Here is a 19,395-nt window from a genome sequence, read left to right as displayed (position 1 = left end):
TCTGACCTATCAGTCAAAGAAAAACCTGCACAATGCTTTCAAAAGATGAGCCTGGGAGCTTAAATTAATAACTTTGCTAGACACTGAAAATCATAGTCTGTATAGAGACACTGGATTTATGACATACTACAACAACCTATAACCCTCTAACAATCCCCCCAGCCACCTTTCTCTTCCCGCCCTATTTCCTTTCTCCTCTATGACAGGAGGGGTGTTAACTGGCCACACACATCACCTTGAATGGTCCAATGAAATATGTTAGCTACTTATGCTAAACTGCTTGTACTTAGTTGTGACATTCTGAGTACATTTCCCAGACCTGAAGAGGAGCTCTGTATAAGCTCAAAAGCTTGTCTCGCACCCACAGAAGAAGTTGGTACAATAAAAGATACTACCTCTCCCATCTTGTCTATCAACCTGCTGTGCAGTCATTTTTTATACACCTCACATTAGGTGTAAGGAAGTTGTATAAGAGCCTCCACGGAGGAGTGCACCAGCTGCTCCACATCTGGCCTGGCTACTTGAGATGGGCTGTGGTTTGTGAATTTGCCTATATTTACTAAGACAATTTTGGTAGACAACAAACACAAGACGAAATGAAATCATTTTTGTGCCACCATGCTGAAAACTTTACCCCGTCTGTATAGTTGTCAGTAGTGCCTATTTTACCACTTACATGTAAAAAGTTGTGGAGAAAACAAGGGCCTGATTAGTGACGCGCCTGTAAAGAATTGTAAGAGAGAGGCCCAGCTCCAGAAACCTTTCCAGTCCATTGGACTAATACTACTGCTGCAGAAGCTTAATGTGCCCAAACAGCTAAGATGAGATGCTGTCATCTTAACTCTGAAACCTTCAGCCACTGCGATAGGGCCATGTGGATCCTCAGGGGGAATGAAACATAATGAGAAAGGAAAAGATAAGCTGGAGTAAAATTATGACGTCTTTGAAAGTAAAAAACAAGGAGCTTGATTTTGACGTGTAAGTTGAGGAAGGGATTTGAAGAGGCATGGGAGATGACTTAAAATGTTTTGTTCAGCTTCTCACAATATTCTGTATAAAGATTTTTGCATTATAAAATCCAGGAAGAAGGAAGAGCAACATGCAGAGATTTCTCTGTGTAGGCATGCGTATATGTTGGGGGCGGAGGAAGTCTTTTTCCACAGGTTAAGTTTTTTTTCATAAAATCATAAACAGATATTAGCAATAAGTGAGCTGCAGGTCAGCTCCAAATTGCCACGATCAGTTTCACCAATAGCCATTTTTTGGTCAGTTTTATCAATTTAAAAAAATCTGATAGTATTTTAATGAAACTAGTAATGTCTTTTTTGGTTTCTTGAAACCACTACCATCATTGATTCTATATTATACCGTATTTTCCCCCCCAAGAACTTACGGTTTTAGCAGCAATTAATAAATGTGAAGTGACAGTACAGCTATAGAACACTTGGAGTACTGAAGTGGGGGAATTGATAGAGAGATGAATTCTAGGTCACTGACTTCACAGACAGCTGACACGGTATGTGGGAGAAGAGAGGCTTCAGTTTCACATGTGATTTTCCAATTGGTAAAAAAGGTGTATGGTGTGCTTTTTTTGGGAACCAGAAACCTGTCAGCCTCCCAGGAGCATTGTTAGTCTATTTCGGGAGAGGAGATGGCACACATCTCAAAGCTGTACATAAGAGTACCTTTTGACAATTGTTAACTGATTTTGTGTTCCTGTAAAGTAACTTAACGAAGCAATCTCTTTACCTTCCTGACATACAGCATAAAAATAGCAGTAGTTAACATCTCTGTTTGATACAAATAAATCCTTGAGCAGATCTTTATTCTACTTAAAAGAGCCTTCAGACAATATCCCTGGAAAAAGGAGTGAATGATAGAGAAATGTTTGAATAAAATGTAGGAGAATGTTTGTAAACCTGGTGCTTAATATCATATTAATTTATAATGAGAAACTACAGAAAGACATAATAATCAATTGTGACGTGAATCGACATTAATATTGAAATGGAAAGTAGCCTCAGCTTTCTGCCTGGAGTGAAATATCCAAAGTGAATCCCTAGCTATTTTATTAGATAGTTTATTTAAGTGATACATTGAGCTCTGCAAGTCACAGGTAAAGACAGTCTCTTCTCTGAAGACCCTGTTAGATAATATATTTTAAAGAAAAAATGTACAGGGAACACATTCTCACATTCTTATTAGCATAACTTGATTTTCTTTCATTAGCAAGATAAGTGAAGGCATGATAAATTAGCAATGAGGGAGCAAGTTGGGGGAATCTAGTGTTTGCAGATTTATTGCCTCTGTCAGCTGGGAATATTGCCTGCATGTTTGCAGATCTCTCAGAAAGGTTTTTGCATGGGTGTGGGGTACTTGGCCAATGTTTGTATGATTCTAGCAGGAGGCAGAATGGAATGTAGGGAGAGTTTGGTTTCTTTCTCTTCAATTCACAGGTTTGGGAAGGCCCAGTCCTTTGGTTCTTCTGCACATTTCGCTTAAGGGGAAAATTTGAGGGGTAACACAACATGTCAAAAAATGCAAACAAAGTGGAAGGAAAGAAATTAACAAAATATAATACTATTAAAACGAAAAATCATAAGTGCCCCCTGCATCTGCTTGAAGAGTTTCATTGTCAGATGTCCAATATGGGGAATACTCTGCCTTAGATCAGTAATAGAAATAAAGTTCAGTATCTCATGACATTTCTGGGCTATGGGTGGAGCTTTATATCACTGGTTGGGGAGAGTTCCATTTTTCCAATGGGAACACCTGCCTTGAGCAGTAGTGAGTATTCTTGTGCCTGCATTTACAATGGCTGTCTGTCAAGAGCCATATAGATTGTAAATTGAGACTCTTGACTTTTAAAACCCTTAACAGTGCAGACTCCATGTACCTTCATATCCACCTCCAAGAGCCTTGTCCTGATGTGTGTCTGTTTTTGAACATTACCTACTTTTGTAGAATTCTACCCAAGATGTGGAACTCTCGCCCCTTTGAATATTGTCTCAGTCTCTCTTTCCATACTTTAGAAAAACGTCTACAACATTTTTCCCTAAAAATATGTTTTTGGAATGACTACCTTTTTGGTTTCACACTAAATGTTTTGAAAACATTAGTTGCTGGATGCCAGTGGCTGTATGTAGAGCTATACAGGAACTGGAATGTCTTTTGGGAAATCCCATGATTTCAAAATTTTGTTTTTGTTGTAAATTGGAATGAAAATAAAGAATTTTGAACACTCCCTTAAAAAAAATTTTTTTTTGGGGGGGGGGAATTGGTTCAATGGAAATATTTTGATTTTGACTTTTTAATTTAAAAAATTAAAATATAAAATAAATTTCTAAAGAGAAAGTCATTGTGAAATGGAAAATTGAAAGTCTATTCCCAAAACAGCTACATATTTTTTTAGTTTTTTTCAGACAACACATTTTCACAAGATTTGTTTCAACAAAGCAGCATTTTTTAACAGAAAATGTTCTACCAGCTTTAGATGTGTGATGTTTTGTTGAGAGAGATTGTTCCATTGCAGTCATTAAACAGCTCTCCCCATTTATCATTTGACAGAGCTGACTCCCAGATAATAAATGCTTTATTTAAACAATCCAGTGAGTCTGCGTTGACTGTTTTTTGAAGTCCTTTAATTCCTGTCTACATTTACCTAGCCACTCTAATACACTCAGACTTTTTTTCTCATACTTCACTTTTGGTGGCTCTAAGTTATTTCATTTGCTCTAGTCTTCACTCTTGTCTTGCTGTACCGTCTCACATCTCTAGTAGCTCCAAACCTCCTCCTGTTATCTTCAGTTTTATTGATAATTTTTAATAAATCATGGTATACAGGGAAATTCCAGAACACTGCATTAGCACTCTTCTAGTCCATTCCAAAAGGGCAAGCGGCTGGATGACCCAGTAACTGTAGGCCAGTTAGTCTGACTTCAGTCCCAGACAAAATAATGGAAAAAGCTAATGCAGGATTCAACTAATAGAGTTAAAAAGGAGAATATAATTCAATGCCAGTCAGCATGGTTATATGGAACATTAGTCCAGTCAAACATGATTTCATTTGTGATGAGATTACAAGTTTGGTTGATAGATGCATCGATATAATATACGTAGTCTTTTGTAATGTTTGACCTGCTACTTCATGTGTGATGGCTGGTGTTTACAGGTAGCGTTACCTAGTGTTTTGGCCCATGGCTGTCTGCCACATCTGTTCTCTTTCCTCCTGCACCACTTTTGTGCCAGTTGTTAGTCTGTTCTTTATTGGGGGTTGACTCGACCTGCGGTTAGGTTACCACTTAGTCCTACCTCCCCCTGGTGTGATGGGGTTTCTAAGAAGATACGGGGTTTGGCTATTGAGCCCCCATGAGTGCCCAACCCCAGACAGGGGTTGCAAAAGATATTAATTCTTTTCTTCCTTCCCTTCAGCAGGGAGTCTTAATGAAATGGGGGTTGGTAAGGGAGCTGGGACCCTTCCACTCCACTGGTCTCTGGGCCTGGGCTGTGTAAGAGTTACCAAATATCCAGCACCCTGGGGTGGACCGCTTTCTACCACCCACTCTTTTGTCAAAGTCTTGCAGTTTGTCATGAAGTCATAAGAGAAAAGATACAAATTGCACCTTCAGCCCCTGTGGGCTCAGCAGGCAGTTTCTTCCTCCCCAGGACAAGGGTGCTGCAGCATCTTTCTTCAAGAGATCTCAGGGCAGGACCTTCTTCCTACTTTGTCAGGCCCTCTCTGAGCTGTCTGGCTCTCTCTTAAGTTCCTCCTCCAGCAGGAGCATGCTGTACATGAGCAGATGGTGTGGGGTTGCTTGGGCCCAGAGTTACTCCTTAACCCCTTCAGTTCTAGTGCAGGGTTTATACATCCCGTCACAGCATGACGTCCTGAGTAAAAATAGTAGCCCATTACAGTGTCAATAAAGCACAGATTAAATGGATTAAGGACTGATTTATCTGATGGAGCTAAAATAAAAATTGTCAATAGCAAATCATCATAGAATGAGGGTGTTTTTAGTGGGGTTGTGTAGAGATCTGTTATAGAACTAAGGCTATTCAATATTGTTATCCATCCTCTGGAAGTTAAATAAAAACCCACTGCACATAAATTTTGAAGGTGACTAAGAGTTTGGTGGAATAGTAAATGTGAGGACAGGGTAGTCCTACAGAGCAATGTGGATTGGTTGCTAAAGTGAGCATGTGACAGAGTTCCCGGGGTGCAACGTGAACTGCGGGACCACTGAGTCCTCTGTCCTACCAACCTGGGGTATCCCTCTCTCACTGTGGTGCTGTCAAGCCACAAACCTCTGTCAGGCATGACCTGACCTGAGTTACATGAATGATCTCCCAGGCAGTCATGAATCATCAACAGAAAGGCTCCAGCCAGTTTCCCCTGATTCTCCCAATCTTGCACCCCAGAACTGTACCATCTTGCACTGGTCAGAAGCCTGGCCAGTGTAAAGTCATTACTCAGTCTGTCCCTCTTTCAGTATGGAGAGGGGACACACTAGCCTTTCTAAACTGAGCTGAGATTTCCCAAAGCACTTCACCCAAAACACCCTATTTTAGGTCAAATATAAAACAGAAAAATAGATTTTAAGTGATTATAAGTAGCAGGCATACAGATCAAAGTTGGTTACTTAAGAAACAAAAATAAATTCGTAGTCTAAGGTCTACAAACTAAACAGGATTTGAATCAAGCAGTGTCTTACCCTGCAGATGATAAAAACACGTTTCTGTTCCTCAGTACACAGGCTGGGATTATCTTCCAGCCTGGGACCGCCCTCCCTCAGTTCAAAGTCTTTGTCTTCCAGATGTTGTTCCAGGTGCTGATGTGGATGGGAAAGAAGCCAAATGATGATGTCACCTCCTTTCTTTTATATTTTCTTCTAGCTTGCTGGAAAGATTTTTGCTCTGACATGGATTAGTCTGACCCCATGGCATATGTGCCGCCTCTGAGAAGTCTCTAGGATAGTGGATTCTTTTCTTACTGGGTGATGAGCCATTAACACTGTCTGGCATTGTTGTACCTGGAAGCTGGTTGTGGGTGTTCCCAACCTCACAACATATTTCAGTAACATATACAGCAATACTTCATAACATCACATATAATAATAGCACATACAATCCAGCAGAATATTAACGTTCAATAGATTGACTTCTAAAATGATACCTGACAAGGCATATTTTGTACAAAACATATCATCATCCTATTACATTGGTGAAAATGGGGGTTCCAGGGTGCTACACTAGGGTACAGTATCACAGAGCCCATTCAAAAAGAATGCATTTTAGTACAGCCAAATGTAGTCATACATACAGGAACAAAGAATGCTGGGCATACCTACAGAATGGGGGAATGTATCCTGAAAGATGGTAACTCTGACTATGTCTACACTCGCAGCAGTCAATGGGAGATACGTAGAGTAGCTTGCGTATCTCCGTCAACTTCCTAACTTCTACTTACCGTGGTGTCTTCACATCTCTGTGGTGACGGGAAATGTCCTCCCATTGACGCAGCGTTACTCTTGGTAGGGGGTGGATTAGTGGCGTCGATTTCCGGGTCGATTGAGCAGGTCTCCAGTTCCACTCAATCGATCCCGGTGAATTGATCCAGCAGCGCCGACTGTGCCACTGTCAGTATAGACATAGTCCCAGAAAAGGTTTTAGGAGTTTTGGTGAACAAACAGCTCAACTTGAGTTCCCAGTGCAGTTATGTGACAAAAAGGGCTAATGCAATCTGTGGCTATATAAACAGAGGAGTAATTAGTAGGAGTAGCAGGGTGATTTTTACTTTGTATGCAGCATTGGTGAGACTGATACTGGAATACTGCAGACAGTTCTGGTGTCTGCATTTTAGAAGGGGTGTTGAAAAATTGTGGATTCTTTCTGCACCCTCACCAAACATCGTTTGACGGCTGGATACAATGCCTAACAGTTAGAGTTCAATTTCTTTAGCTCATCCAAAAAAAGATTGAGAGGTGATTTAGTTATAGTGGAGAAATATCTTTACAGGGAGAAAATACTGGGTAGCAAAGAGCTCTTTAGTGTAGCAGAGAATGGCATAATAAGATCCAGTGGGTGGAAGCTAAAGCCAGGCAAATTCAAATGACAAATAAAGCACAAATGTGTAACAGTGAGAGTGATTAATCATTGGCACAAAGTGTCAGGGAAGTGGTGGATTCTCTGTCTCTTAATGTCTTCAGATCAAGACTGGATGCCTTTCTGAAGGATATGCTTTAGTCAAATACAAGTTATGGGGCTCAGTACAGGGTTAACAGTGTGAAATTTAATGGTCTGTGTTATTCAGGAGGTCAGGCTCGATCAGTGTATCTCAACCTTTTTGTTACCAGGGACCGGGTTGCTGCCATCCTAAACTGTGTCAGGGAGATCTCAGGGGCCGGTGCTGGTCCACAGACCAGTCGTTGAGAAGCACTGGACTAGATGACCTACTGGTCCTTTCTGGATTTAAAATGTATACATCTATGACTCTTTGAGCTCCCTCATTGCTTTTGAGCTTTCAGCTCATTTACCATTCCAATCCTCCCTCTCTCTCACCTTTGATCCTGTCTCACAAATGGGGTCTCTTGTTTTATACTAACTCTCACAGGATTTACAGAGATCAGTGGAAATTCATCTTCATCCTAAATCTATGTAACATTAAAGAAAACTGTTTTTCCTTGTCCTTTCTTTGGTATCTGTAGGAAAGTAGAGTCACAAAGATAATGCTGGGTCAACATCCAACTCCTTTATTTACTTAATAATAGCTCCTGCAGTGCCTACTCACTGACAAACATCCTGCTGATAGCATAGCTGTAACACTGGAAGGAAATATAGATAAGAAGCTAGTCAGTACATTTCACTGTATCTCAGAAAACAATAATTTGCTTGATTCGTTATTTTTTAATAAAAGAACATGAGAGCAAGAGGTGTCTGACTCGGAAACAGCTAGTACACGCCCATGCACTGAACCTTGACTTCTTTGAAGGTACGGTTTTGAATCTTGGCTTTTTTGTTTTAAAAACAAGTTTCTAGCTCTTATGACTGAGAAAAAAAAAAAACCTTCTAAAACTGTGAACTAAAGGTAATCAAAGCAGATGAGTGAGCAGAAAGCCTGGAATTTTAGCACTGAGAGGTGTGAACCAGCCAACTAATCCCAGTGCAGGTTAACTCAGTTGCCCAGCGATTATAATTTAGATACCAACATTTTTAACTTTTATTTTGCATATAAGAAAGAAGAAGGGAGTGTCACATATCTGTACAGCTTATTCTGAGTCATGTCTCATTTTCCTGCCACAAGCGGGGTGGTATTTGGATATATGATCACTACTTTCTTTTCCCCAGTCAAGAAGGAGTATCCAAGCAGAGTCCATGGTCATATTCAAGTCTCAGGGAAGGGTAGGCAAGCTCAAGGAGCCCAGCGGAGTCCAACAGTGCTTGCAACCATATTTTGAACATCTGCAGTTTAAAGTTTGTGTTGATTTGGATTAGAGGAGTTTAGTTTGCATTACTGTGCCTAAATACTTTTGAAAATCTGGTCCCATGATGTCCTTCAACTTCTTAGAATTCATAGATCTCATGCTCTGCTGCCTGGTTTTTGTTCATAGATTGGAGGAAGAAAACAAGTTTTCCTACTTTTTTCAACTCCCGAGTGTTTCTTAACTTTGTATGAGCTATTCCAAGTGAAGAAAATATTCTCTCTGCACCTTCTAGCTAAACTGAAACTAAAATAATTGTGTCAAAAGCATTCCTGTACAACAAAAATGGAAAGTAGTTACATTTGGAAAAATGTAAATACCAGCATTCGTTCCACTGTGAAGACTGAAAATAAGTTACTTAATGAAGTACATGACATTGACATAGTTATAAAGCTTAAGAGGACCTCAAAAGTTAGATGATTTCCCCCTGATTCTGTGTATAATTACAGTAGCACTCTTTTTAGTGCCCTAAAATTTGACTAGGGCTTATTGATGCAACATATTTTATATATTTAAACCTAATTTCCTCCTTAGGATAGGGTTTGGATGGGATTAGTGGTCTAGTGGATGTCTTGATTTTAGTAAGGCTTCCAAATGGCATTTTCGTAAGCAAATTAGGGAAATGTGGTCTAGATGAAATTACTATAGGGTGGGTGCATTACTGGTTGAAAGACCGTATTCAAAGCGTAGTTATCAATGGTTCGTTGTCAAACTGGGAGGATATATCTAGTGGTGTCCCACAGGGGTCTATCCTTAATCTGGTACTACTCAATATTTTCATTAGTGAGTTGGATAATGGAGTGGAGAATATGCTTATGAAATTTGAGAAATATCTGCGGTAATATCTTTGTATTGGATTACTCTGTATAAGATCAAAAGCTTCTCTCTCACCAACAGAAGTTGGTCCAGTAAAAGATATTACCTCACCCACCTTGTGTCTCTAATATCCTGGGGCCAACATATCTACAGCAATGCTGAATATAAAATTTGTGGAAGACACCAAGATAGGAGGGGTTGCAAGCACTTTGGACAATGGGTTTAGAATTCAAAACAAACTTGATGAAGTGGAGACTTGTTCTGAAATCAACAAAATGAAATTCAGTAAAGACAAGTACAAAGTACTACACTTATCAAAATCAAATACACAGCTACAAAATGGGAGCCAACTGCTTAGGCAGTAGTACTGCTGGAAAGGATTTGGGGGTCATGGCAATCACAAATTGAAGGAGCGTCGTCAACATGATACAGTTGTGAAAAAAGCTAATACCATTCTGGACTGTACTAACAGGAGTGTTGTATGTAAGACACAGGAAGTAATTGTCCTGCTCTACTTGGCACTGATGCTATCTCCGTTGGAATTTGTCCAGTTCTGCATGCCATGCTTAGAAAAGAAGTGGACAACCTAAAAAGAGTCCAGAAGAGAGCTGCAAAAATGATAAAAGATTTTGAAAACCTGACCTATGAGGAAAGGTTAAAACAACTGGCAGTGAGTAATACTGAAAAAAGAAGACTGAGGAGAGACCTGATAGCCTGCACATTTAGACTTGTAGAGTCATAGAAATTAAGGACTGGAGGGGACCTTGAAAAGTCAAGTCCAGCCACTTGTGTGGAGGCTGGTTCAAGCGAACCTAGGCCATCCCTGACAGGTGTTTGTCCCGGTGTTCTTAAATCTGCCAGTGATGGGGATTCCACAACCTCACTTGGAAGCCTATTCCAGAGTCTATCTACCCTCATAATTAGAAAGTTGTTTCTTATATATAACCTAAATCCCCCTTGCTGCAGATTAGTTATTACTAGGGCTGTTAATTAATTTCAGTTAACTCAACTCAAAATAATTGCTTAACTTGATTAAAAAAAAATTAATGGTCATTTGCAGTTTTAATTGCACTGTTAATAATAGACTACCAATTCAACTTTATTATAAATATTTTTGGATGTTTCAAATATATTGATTTCAGTTACAACGCAGAATACAAAATGTACAACGCTCACTTTATATTATTTTTTATTAAAAATATTTGCACTGTAAAAGATTTGGTGGTGGAAGCATGAAGGGTCATACCAATGTTTAGCATTTCTGGCATGTTAGATACCTTGCAAGGCCGGCTACATTAGTGCCACGTGAATGCCTGTTCTCACGTTCAGGTGACATTGTAAGCAAGAAGTGTGCAGCTTTATCTCCCGTAAATGTAAACAAACTTGTTTGTCTTAATGATTGGCTGAAAAAGAAGTAGGACTGAGTGGACTTTTGGAGGCTCTAAAGTTTTACATTGCTTTATTTTTGAGTGCAGTTATTTTTTTCATAATTCTACATTTGTAAGTTAAATATTCATGATAGAGATTGCACTATGGTACTTGTATGTGGTGAATTGAAATAGTTTCTTTTGGTTTTTTTTACAGTACAGATATTTGTAATAAAAATAAATATAAAGTGATCACTGTAAATTTTGTATTGTGTTGTGTTGTAATTGAAATCAATATCTTTGAAAATGTAGCAAATATCACAAAATATTTAAATAAATGGTATTCTATTAACAGCACAAATAATCGCTTGAGATTCCTGGTTGTTACTTTTTCTACCTCCAGAACAATTGATCCCCATCCTGTTTCTAATATATGCATTTGAAGATTTTTATGAGGTCCCCTCTCTATCTTCTTCTGCCCCAAAGCTGAAAGACTGAAGTGTACCCATTGTAACTGATCTGTGGACTGTTTTACTCAAAGAACAGATGTTGCAAGATTATTTTTTTCAAGCTCCAGTGGCAGAATATGAAAATCACTTCCTGAAGGCTACATACTGCCACCTAATAGAGGCTCCAGACAGCCGATAAAGTGCATAAGAACGCCTGTCAGCTAGACCTGGTTTCCACCTCTCTACTGTCCCTCATAAAACATCATGGTTCTTGAATCTGATGACAGTAAAAATATACCTGGAATAATTGAATATAAAAAGGCTCTTGAGAGAGAGAGGGACGACATCTCAAAGAAAGTGTGGAAATATGCAAAATCTAAAAGAGAAATTGAATACACTCGGAAGATAGGTGTCAATAGCAAAAAAACATATTAGCAGAGATCACAAGAGTACAAAAAGAAGGATTTGCACTTTAAACATTGTGTGATTGGTATAAGGGAAAATGGAATGATTTTTGAAAAAAGATCACATGCATACAGCTGGGGCTTCTGGCCTCAAGGACCAGAAGAGTACAAAGGAGGATTTCCAGTGAAAAATAGCTGCTAAATTGTAGGGACCTGAAGCACACATCATCCTGCTTGTTATAGACAGGGCACCCAGGGTTCTTTTTCAGAAACCAGCACCATAGTGCTCAGCATGAGCAGTGATTCTTAGGGATTTCTGCTTGCAGGGATGCTGACAGAATTTTACCTGAGAATAGTTTTCTGGGTAAAACTGATTACCAGTGCTCCAGTTTACTCTTTGTTTTAGTGAGAAAATACAAAAGATAGTCTTCGCAAAAGTCTACTGTAAATTGAGACAAAGAAATAAGGATTGTGCTATGCTTTTTGGCAAAGTTAGGAATGCATTACATATACAAATAACTGTGTTAAAAGAACATTACGTAGGTAGCAAGGCCAGGTTCGCAAAAGTTAAGAAATATCAGATATATAGTTACCTATACAACCTGGAAAAAATAGCGTGTGAGCACATAACTGAAGATGGTACCTGAGTGCATGCACACACACAGTCAAAATTAAGGTTGAACATGTAGTGAGATTATGGGGGTGACCTGTCCTGTTCCCTAGCTGTTTAACTTCTCCTGCCCCATGTGGTGTCCCCAGAGGAGGGAATAGGGCTCTGGAGCCATGTGTTAGGTCCTGGGGTGGAGAAGGCCCCTCCCTCCCTCCCTCGCTATAGCTGCTCCAGCAGTTCCCAGGTGTTCTCAGTACAGTGGCCATAGTGATGCTGGCTGCTTTGGCAGCTATCCTCGGAATGGTCATGTTCAGTTGGTTATTTTAGCATACAGACAGAATTTTCGTGAACACAAATGAGAGAAAGAAAACAGCTATTTTTAAGTTTTTATATCTGAAAAAAAGTTAAATGGAATTTCATGGGACAAAGAGAAGACATTTCTGTAGACTGAGGGCTGTCCCCTGGCTGAATATTTCAAAACAAAACAAAACAAAAAAAAACCCTGCTGCAAACAATAGAGCACTTCTCAAAGAATGTCACAAGTCTTTTATTGTAGAAAGTATTAGGAAACCTGAATATAGGGTTCACTTACCAGCACTCCCTGCAATAAAAGTAATACTATTTTGCACTTATGTAGTGTAAGTTAAAAATGGATCCTGAAGCTTTTTCTCTGTTGACTCAGAGGAACTAGTGAATTACAAAACCTTTCCAAGACAAGAAATGCCTAATGGAAGGAGAAATTGTATTGCATGAATAGGAAAGCAGTGGGTCCTATGGAGAGGAGGAAAGTGGTCTTTGAATGATATACAAGTGGCTCCTTCTTTTTAGTGTAGGGGAGTTTCTATATAATGTTTTATAATCTAATATCTGAATATGTGCTATGTCAGTGGTAGGATATGATTTATTTCTTTCCTACTGGAAAGTTTTTAGAGGAAATTTTAACAATAATTTAAGAATACTTAAATGTATTTTTGTGTTTATATGTCAGTTATATTAAACTGGTGTTTTGTATTCAGGAGTTGAAGGGAACTGCATGGTCAGTGGAATGAATTAATTTTTTTCGCTTACCTACTTTCATATTTTTGGGTTGCTCATCTTAATTTTCTGGTGCTTTAGTTGCAGGGAGATAGGGAAAAAATAAAGACTATAGCATGAGAGTTACTAAAACTTTGAACTCAGTCATCTTTTGTCTGATCATTAGATCATCAGATGTGGATGTCTCACAAGAGACACTGGAATTCTTACAACTATTAGCATTTGGCATAAAGTCTTTCGAATTTGTCAACACCTTCTTTCTAGACCAAGGGAAGAAATAAGGATATCTTTGCTGTCTGAAGAACATAGTTCATTTCACATCTGTGTTACATTTTGCCTGGTTATTTCTTCTTAATAAAGTCAATTTCCCATTAGATCTGTGGTTTTCTTCTCCCTCCCTCAACAAGCCTGCCAAAGAAGAAAGAGATCCTGAATGTCTCTTGATTATCAGAATAGAAATCACTATCTATTTTTGAACATCATTGGATACTCTTAGTCAGTTAAGTAAGTCTTCCAGATACACACAGACTCATGGAGGATGAATGTTGATGTTCCGGACTTTGGAAAGGCCTCGGAAGATGTCATTAACTCATGATTTATGACTAAAGTATAAAATATGTGAAATATTGCCACCTTGTTCCATCACCAGCATTTCTTTTTGTTAAGCCTGATTTTTAGAAATGTTCTGGATTCAAATAACATTAGTGAGTGTTTTAGTCTGGAAAAATCTTAGATGAAGAAGAGTTCTAAAAGCGTCCTTGATACACAGAAGTTTCTCTTTTTTCTCCTGGTACAAAATGTTGTGGGCCTCTGCTCAGATTTTTCCGATTTTCTGTTAAGTCAGTAATTACAGGAGTATTGTAATGAGCATAGCCTTTAGAGAAATCACTTATAACACTGGGTTTTATGAGTAATTTCTTGATAGACAAGCATGTTGGAACTGGGATCCATTTGGATTAGATTTCATAGTCATTGATAAGAAGGCTCTCCTGAAAGAAATAATAAATTATTCCTCATGAAAAAGGAAAGGAAATGGACACCTGTGAGATATCTAAATAATATTTTGTATACCTATAGAATGGCTTTCCACAATATTTTATCTTTAGTTTTGAAATCTGGTTATTCCATAACATTAGGTATGGGAAGTTGAGAAGGTCAAAACTGGCAAAGAACAGCTGAATGACACCATGTGGGGGCAAGAAGTAGAGATTTCTTAAAAGAATAGAAAGATTCAAGCAGGAGCAGGAAATGATGAACTATTGCAAAAGACGTTACAATATTTGTCTCTAATTTAAACCAGCTAAGTTAACAAACAGGTTGTTGGGGTTCCTTTGAGACCTCTTCCACTTGGCTCCCTGAGAACTCAGTTCAACTCCACTGTCGTCACTCAGGTTCCTTTATTTGGAATGCAGCAAAGCTATGCTGAGTTGATTAGATTCGAGAGTTCGGAGGTGGGTATAGGGCATACCACACATCCAAAGTTACACAACACACCTCTTCCTTTATATACACTTACACATTACATTGCATCACATGTTTTGGGATTGGCTTGGATACTTGGTAGGAACCAGTCCCTGCACAGCATGCTCGTTCTGTCCATGCACTATGTACAAATTACTCTATCTCATTTTTATGTTCCCGACTTATCCTATCCACTGTTATATTGTCCACTGTAAATGGCTCACTGGTTGTTCCACCTTATCTTAGCTAGCACAGATATTCAGTTTACAGACTGCTGAACCATTTACCTCCCTAATCCTGTCTTCCAAGAAGTGATCTTCACCCATGTCCAATTATACAGCTCAAGCCAGGCCTACACAGAAGGGATCAAAAAGGGTGAAACAATTTATACGTCAGACAAATGTGGAAGGTCAAAACAGGTATAGAGCTGGTTGTTTTATGCTCACTGGTGGTACAAAATGATCACTGTAAGAGAGTGGGCCAGAGACACTTCAGATGTTTTCAGAAGGTGGGCAGATTTAGTTATTGATTAAAATTGGTGTCTCAGGGTTTTGGATCACAGCTTGGCCCTTAGATCCTGTGGGAGGTCTTGCTCTCCAGTCAGAATTTCTAGAACTCTTTTCAGAAAGATGTCATTATTCTCTTTCACCTGGGGAAGTAGGACCAGGGCTTTTACTCCCAGTATTTCCTTGTCAACAAATAACCAGAGAGGGATTCATCCCATTTTATACCTGTAAATGCCTCAAAAGGCTGTTATGAAACTGTAAATTTTTTGCATGGAAACACTGCATTCTACCTTGCAGCAAGGAGACTTCCTTCGTTCAGCGCAGTTCAAGGATACATGTACTTTGATATTTCCTGTCACTTAGGTCATTGTTGATTTCTCTGTTTTGCCCTAGGGGATTCCTTTTTTAATTTCATTACCTTGCTTTGTTCTCTCTCTGGTTCCTAGAATGCTTCTCAAGATTTCTTCTTTGAGTAGTGTCCCTATGGGTGCTTCATCGTAGGTGTACTTGCATTCTTGCACTGCTGATTGGAGAATTTTGGTAGTAGTGTTGGTTAGGCCTGCACGTGTGCTGTCCCCCCTGTGCTGTGCCAGGAGGCTAGCCAACGTGTGTGGGCTAACCATCCTCAGTTCCTTCTCAACCGTTTCTTGCTAGAGACGAAGCTACTTGCTGTCTGTTAGAATCGTGCTCTATTAGTTTTTGTACAGTTAGCTTAGCCTGTTAATAGTATAATTATAGTTGTTCTTTACCCTCTTTGTTGTTTTACCCCAAAAATCAAACCAACAAACAATCTTTTATTTTCTCCACCTTTTCCCTTCTGGGGATCCTTCCCCTTCCAGCAGGGTATGCCCAGTTCACTGGGCTTCAAGAACTGCCTCACTTTCAAAGAGACCATTCTAGTGGCGGACAAACATTCTAAGTGCACACCCTGCCTTGGGGAGGGCCACTTCCAGCAAAAGCGTAGTCTCTACCAGAAACTCCAACCATGTTCCCACAAGGATAGAGAGTTTAGGCAGAAGATTATCTTCATGGAAGTGGCTCTCAGGCTCCTGCAGGATTCACATTGTGAGTCCCTAGGCTGGCATGAGTCTTCGCCGCTGTCCTGTACATCTAAGGACTTGGGATCAAAGAAACAGGCTGATGACTGTTCTCATAAGATATCTAAGGAGAGATTGGGAATTCCTCAAAATGAGCCCCAAGATTAGTCAAAACCCACAGATGATCCTGCCACTGCCATCATGGTACGACCACTCATGGGCACCACCGCTGGGCTCTATGCCACCATTGCCCACAGACCTCTCGAGCTCCAAGCCTCACCCAAGAGCCCTTGAGGCATACTCCTTCAGCTACGGCCTCTAGAGCTTCAGAACCTCCAGAGGACATTTTTGAGGAACAGGAGGATGGTGCTGAGGAAGAGGTAACTCTGAGGATCATATCTTCCTTCTTTCCTGAAGAAGCCATCATACCTTCCCCACCATCTCTAGCAGATGACTTTGCCTCTTTTAGGAGCTGACAAAAAGGGTGGTAGACACCCTCAAGATACCACTGGAGGAAGTCAAGGACACTCACCATCAGCTCCTGGACATCCTCCACTTCCTGTCCTCTTACAAGATTGCCCTCCTGATTAATGAGGCTATCCCAGTGAAATAATGGACCCAGCGAGAACTACCTGGGAAACCCCCACATCAGTAGAATCAACCTGTAAGTGGGTGGACAAAAAGTTCTTATGTCCTGTGGAGGAATCCTAATTCCTCTTCTCCCACCCACCACCCAATTCCATTGTGGTAGATGCTGTCAACTCCCAAGGTCAGCAACATCAGACAAGGACTACTCCATGTGACTGAGATTGGAAGTGCCTGGACCTTTTTGGCAGGAAGGTGTTCTCCTTGGCCACCCTCCGGTTTCATATCGCCAACTACCAGGCCATCATAGCAAAATACAATTATATCAACTATTCAAAGTTGACTGACTTTATTGAGCAGGTATCACAGTCACCTTGGGACCACTTTCATGCAATTGTACAAGAGGGAAAGGTAGTAGCAAGGACATCGCTGCAATCTGCCCTTGACGCTGCTGACACAGCAGCGAGATCCATCTTCATGGCAGTGGTGATGTGATGATCATCATGCTGCACCTCTCAGGTTTCCTGAAACTTACTGTGAAGGAACTCCCCTTTGAGGGCACAAGACTCTTCGTAGAAAAGACTGATGCCTCCCTTCACAGCTTGAAGGATTTCAGGGCAACTTTCCGGTCGTTGGATATCTGCACACTGGGACAAAAATGACAAGTTAATGCTCAGTCCCAACATAGACCATATCTGTCTCAATACCAACCCCAACGACACTATGAACCGCAAAGGAAGGAAAGGGAAATTTCCCAAACACAAAACAGCAGGCCCACAATCTTGATACAGTCGACCAATGCTTCATACCCATTTGGTCACCGATTAGCAGCATTCCACAGTGCCTGGAAATGCATAATATCGGACTGGTGGGTCCTAAAGATAATTCAAGCTAGGTACTCCATTCATTTCACCTCCCTATCCCCCTCCACAACACCCTTCCCCATTCCTCTTCAGGGACCCTTCTCTTGAGAATTTACTACAATAAGAAGTCAATTGTCTGCTCCACCTAGGAGCCAGGACCTCAATATCCAAGAGGGAACAGGGTTCTATTCTTATTATTTCCTGATACAAAAGAGGAAGGGAGGTTGGAGACTCATACTAGACCATACAGCTCTAAACAAATTTGTCAAGGATCAAAAGTTCAAGATAGTCTTGCTATTGATGATTATTCCACTGCTGGAACAGGGAGACTGGTTTTTGGCCCTTGACCTTCAAGATGCATACTTTGACATCTCAGTCTTACCGGTTCACAGATGATTTCTCAGATTTACCCAGATTTACAAGACCACTACCGATAAAGAGTGCTCCCCTTTGGGCTGTTGTCGACCCCGAGAATATTTTCCAAGGTTCTCTCAGTTGTAGCCTCTCACTTATGCTCTCAAAGGAGAGTGATCTACTCTCACCTCAGTGACTGCCTCCTCAGAGGCAGAAATCGGGCCCATCTCTGAGCTTCCTCAGGGTCCACCTAGCAGCCATAACAGCCTTCCACCAACCTATTGAGGGATACTTAGTGCTATCACACCCAACCACAAAGAGGTTCAAGGGCATAGTAAACCTTTTTCCCATAACCTCAACTTCCTACCCCCGTGTGGGACCTAAACCTGGTGCTGAAAAGACTGACAAGGCTGCCCTTCAGACCCATGGCCACCTGGTCACTGATGCACGTATCCATGGAGATGGTCTTTCTAATAGCGATTACTTCAGCCAAGGGTATAGAGGAGATAGCAACTCTGATGATGCATCCCCCCATGCCATGTTCTCCCAGAGAAGTTTATGCTTAGGCCGCATCCAAAATTTGTCCCTAAGATAACCTCTCTGTTTCACATGAATCAGTTACTTCACCTCCCAACTTTCTACCCCAAGCCTCACCAAGACAACAGTTTCTGTAGAACAATATATGTACAGGGAAAGAGCACTTCAGAAGTGGACTGGATCAACTGCAAGAACCCTGCCTAGGGAGTGAAATCTGAACTGCCAGGTTTTGTAGATAATGGTTTTGAAATTTAGCATCCCAACTATAAATAGGTTTGCCACAACCAGATCTGCCAAGCATCCTCATTTTTGTTTCTAGAATATCAAGCTCTGGACCTTTTGCATTGATGGACTGGAGCTGAAAATACTTCCCTCCTGTTCCTTGTCTTTGATTGGTGCTGCAGAAAATCAAGCAGGAAAAGGCAGTAGTAACTTTGCTGGAACTTTGGTTGCTCACCTCCCATTGTTTTCAGAGGCTGTGACCCTGGCAGTGACATAGTCGGTCTCCTAGATTCCTAAGATTTTTTTCTCCGGGACCTGTGTTTCAGTCCCAATACAACCTTTTCACAGTGCTTATAGCATGGAACCTTCCTAGTTAGAAAGACAGTCTGAGGAGACTGAAGACTGACTGTTTAAAAATCTACTTTAAAACTTTCCACTGTCTTGACATATTCTTGTACGCTGAATGTATTCACCAAATGGTCACTTGATTGATATCCTTTCTCTCATTCCTGTTGCTTACAAAACTTTTTAGATTTTTTTTGGTGGGTAGTTTCAAGGAGTTAAAGAGTAGTGTACTCCAGATATAGGTATCTGCTGTTTTTGCCATCTGTGTAACCGTTGGAGGCAGGAACATTGAGTCCTAGCCATATTTTAAATTATCTATACTGCAAA

The 19,395-nt window shown here is 40.4% G+C and overlaps 1 protein-coding gene across 2 annotated transcripts in view; it reads left to right on the top strand.

Annotated features, from left to right (window-relative positions):
- Positions 1-19,395, top strand: part of CRIM1 (cysteine rich transmembrane BMP regulator 1) — a 306,588-nt gene that overhangs the window by 123,939 nt on the left and 163,254 nt on the right. The gene's annotated exons all lie outside the window — the stretch shown is intronic.

This window comes from Emydura macquarii, unplaced genomic scaffold (genome assembly GCF_026122565.2).
Source record: "Emydura macquarii macquarii isolate MOO-44397 ecotype Brisbane River unplaced genomic scaffold, CSIRO-AGI_Emac_v2 contig_2457, whole genome shotgun sequence".
Lineage (NCBI taxonomy): Eukaryota > Metazoa > Chordata > Testudines > Chelidae > Emydura > Emydura macquarii.
Note: the sequence above shows the minus strand (reverse complement) of the source record. Positions and strands in the feature narration are given on the sequence as shown.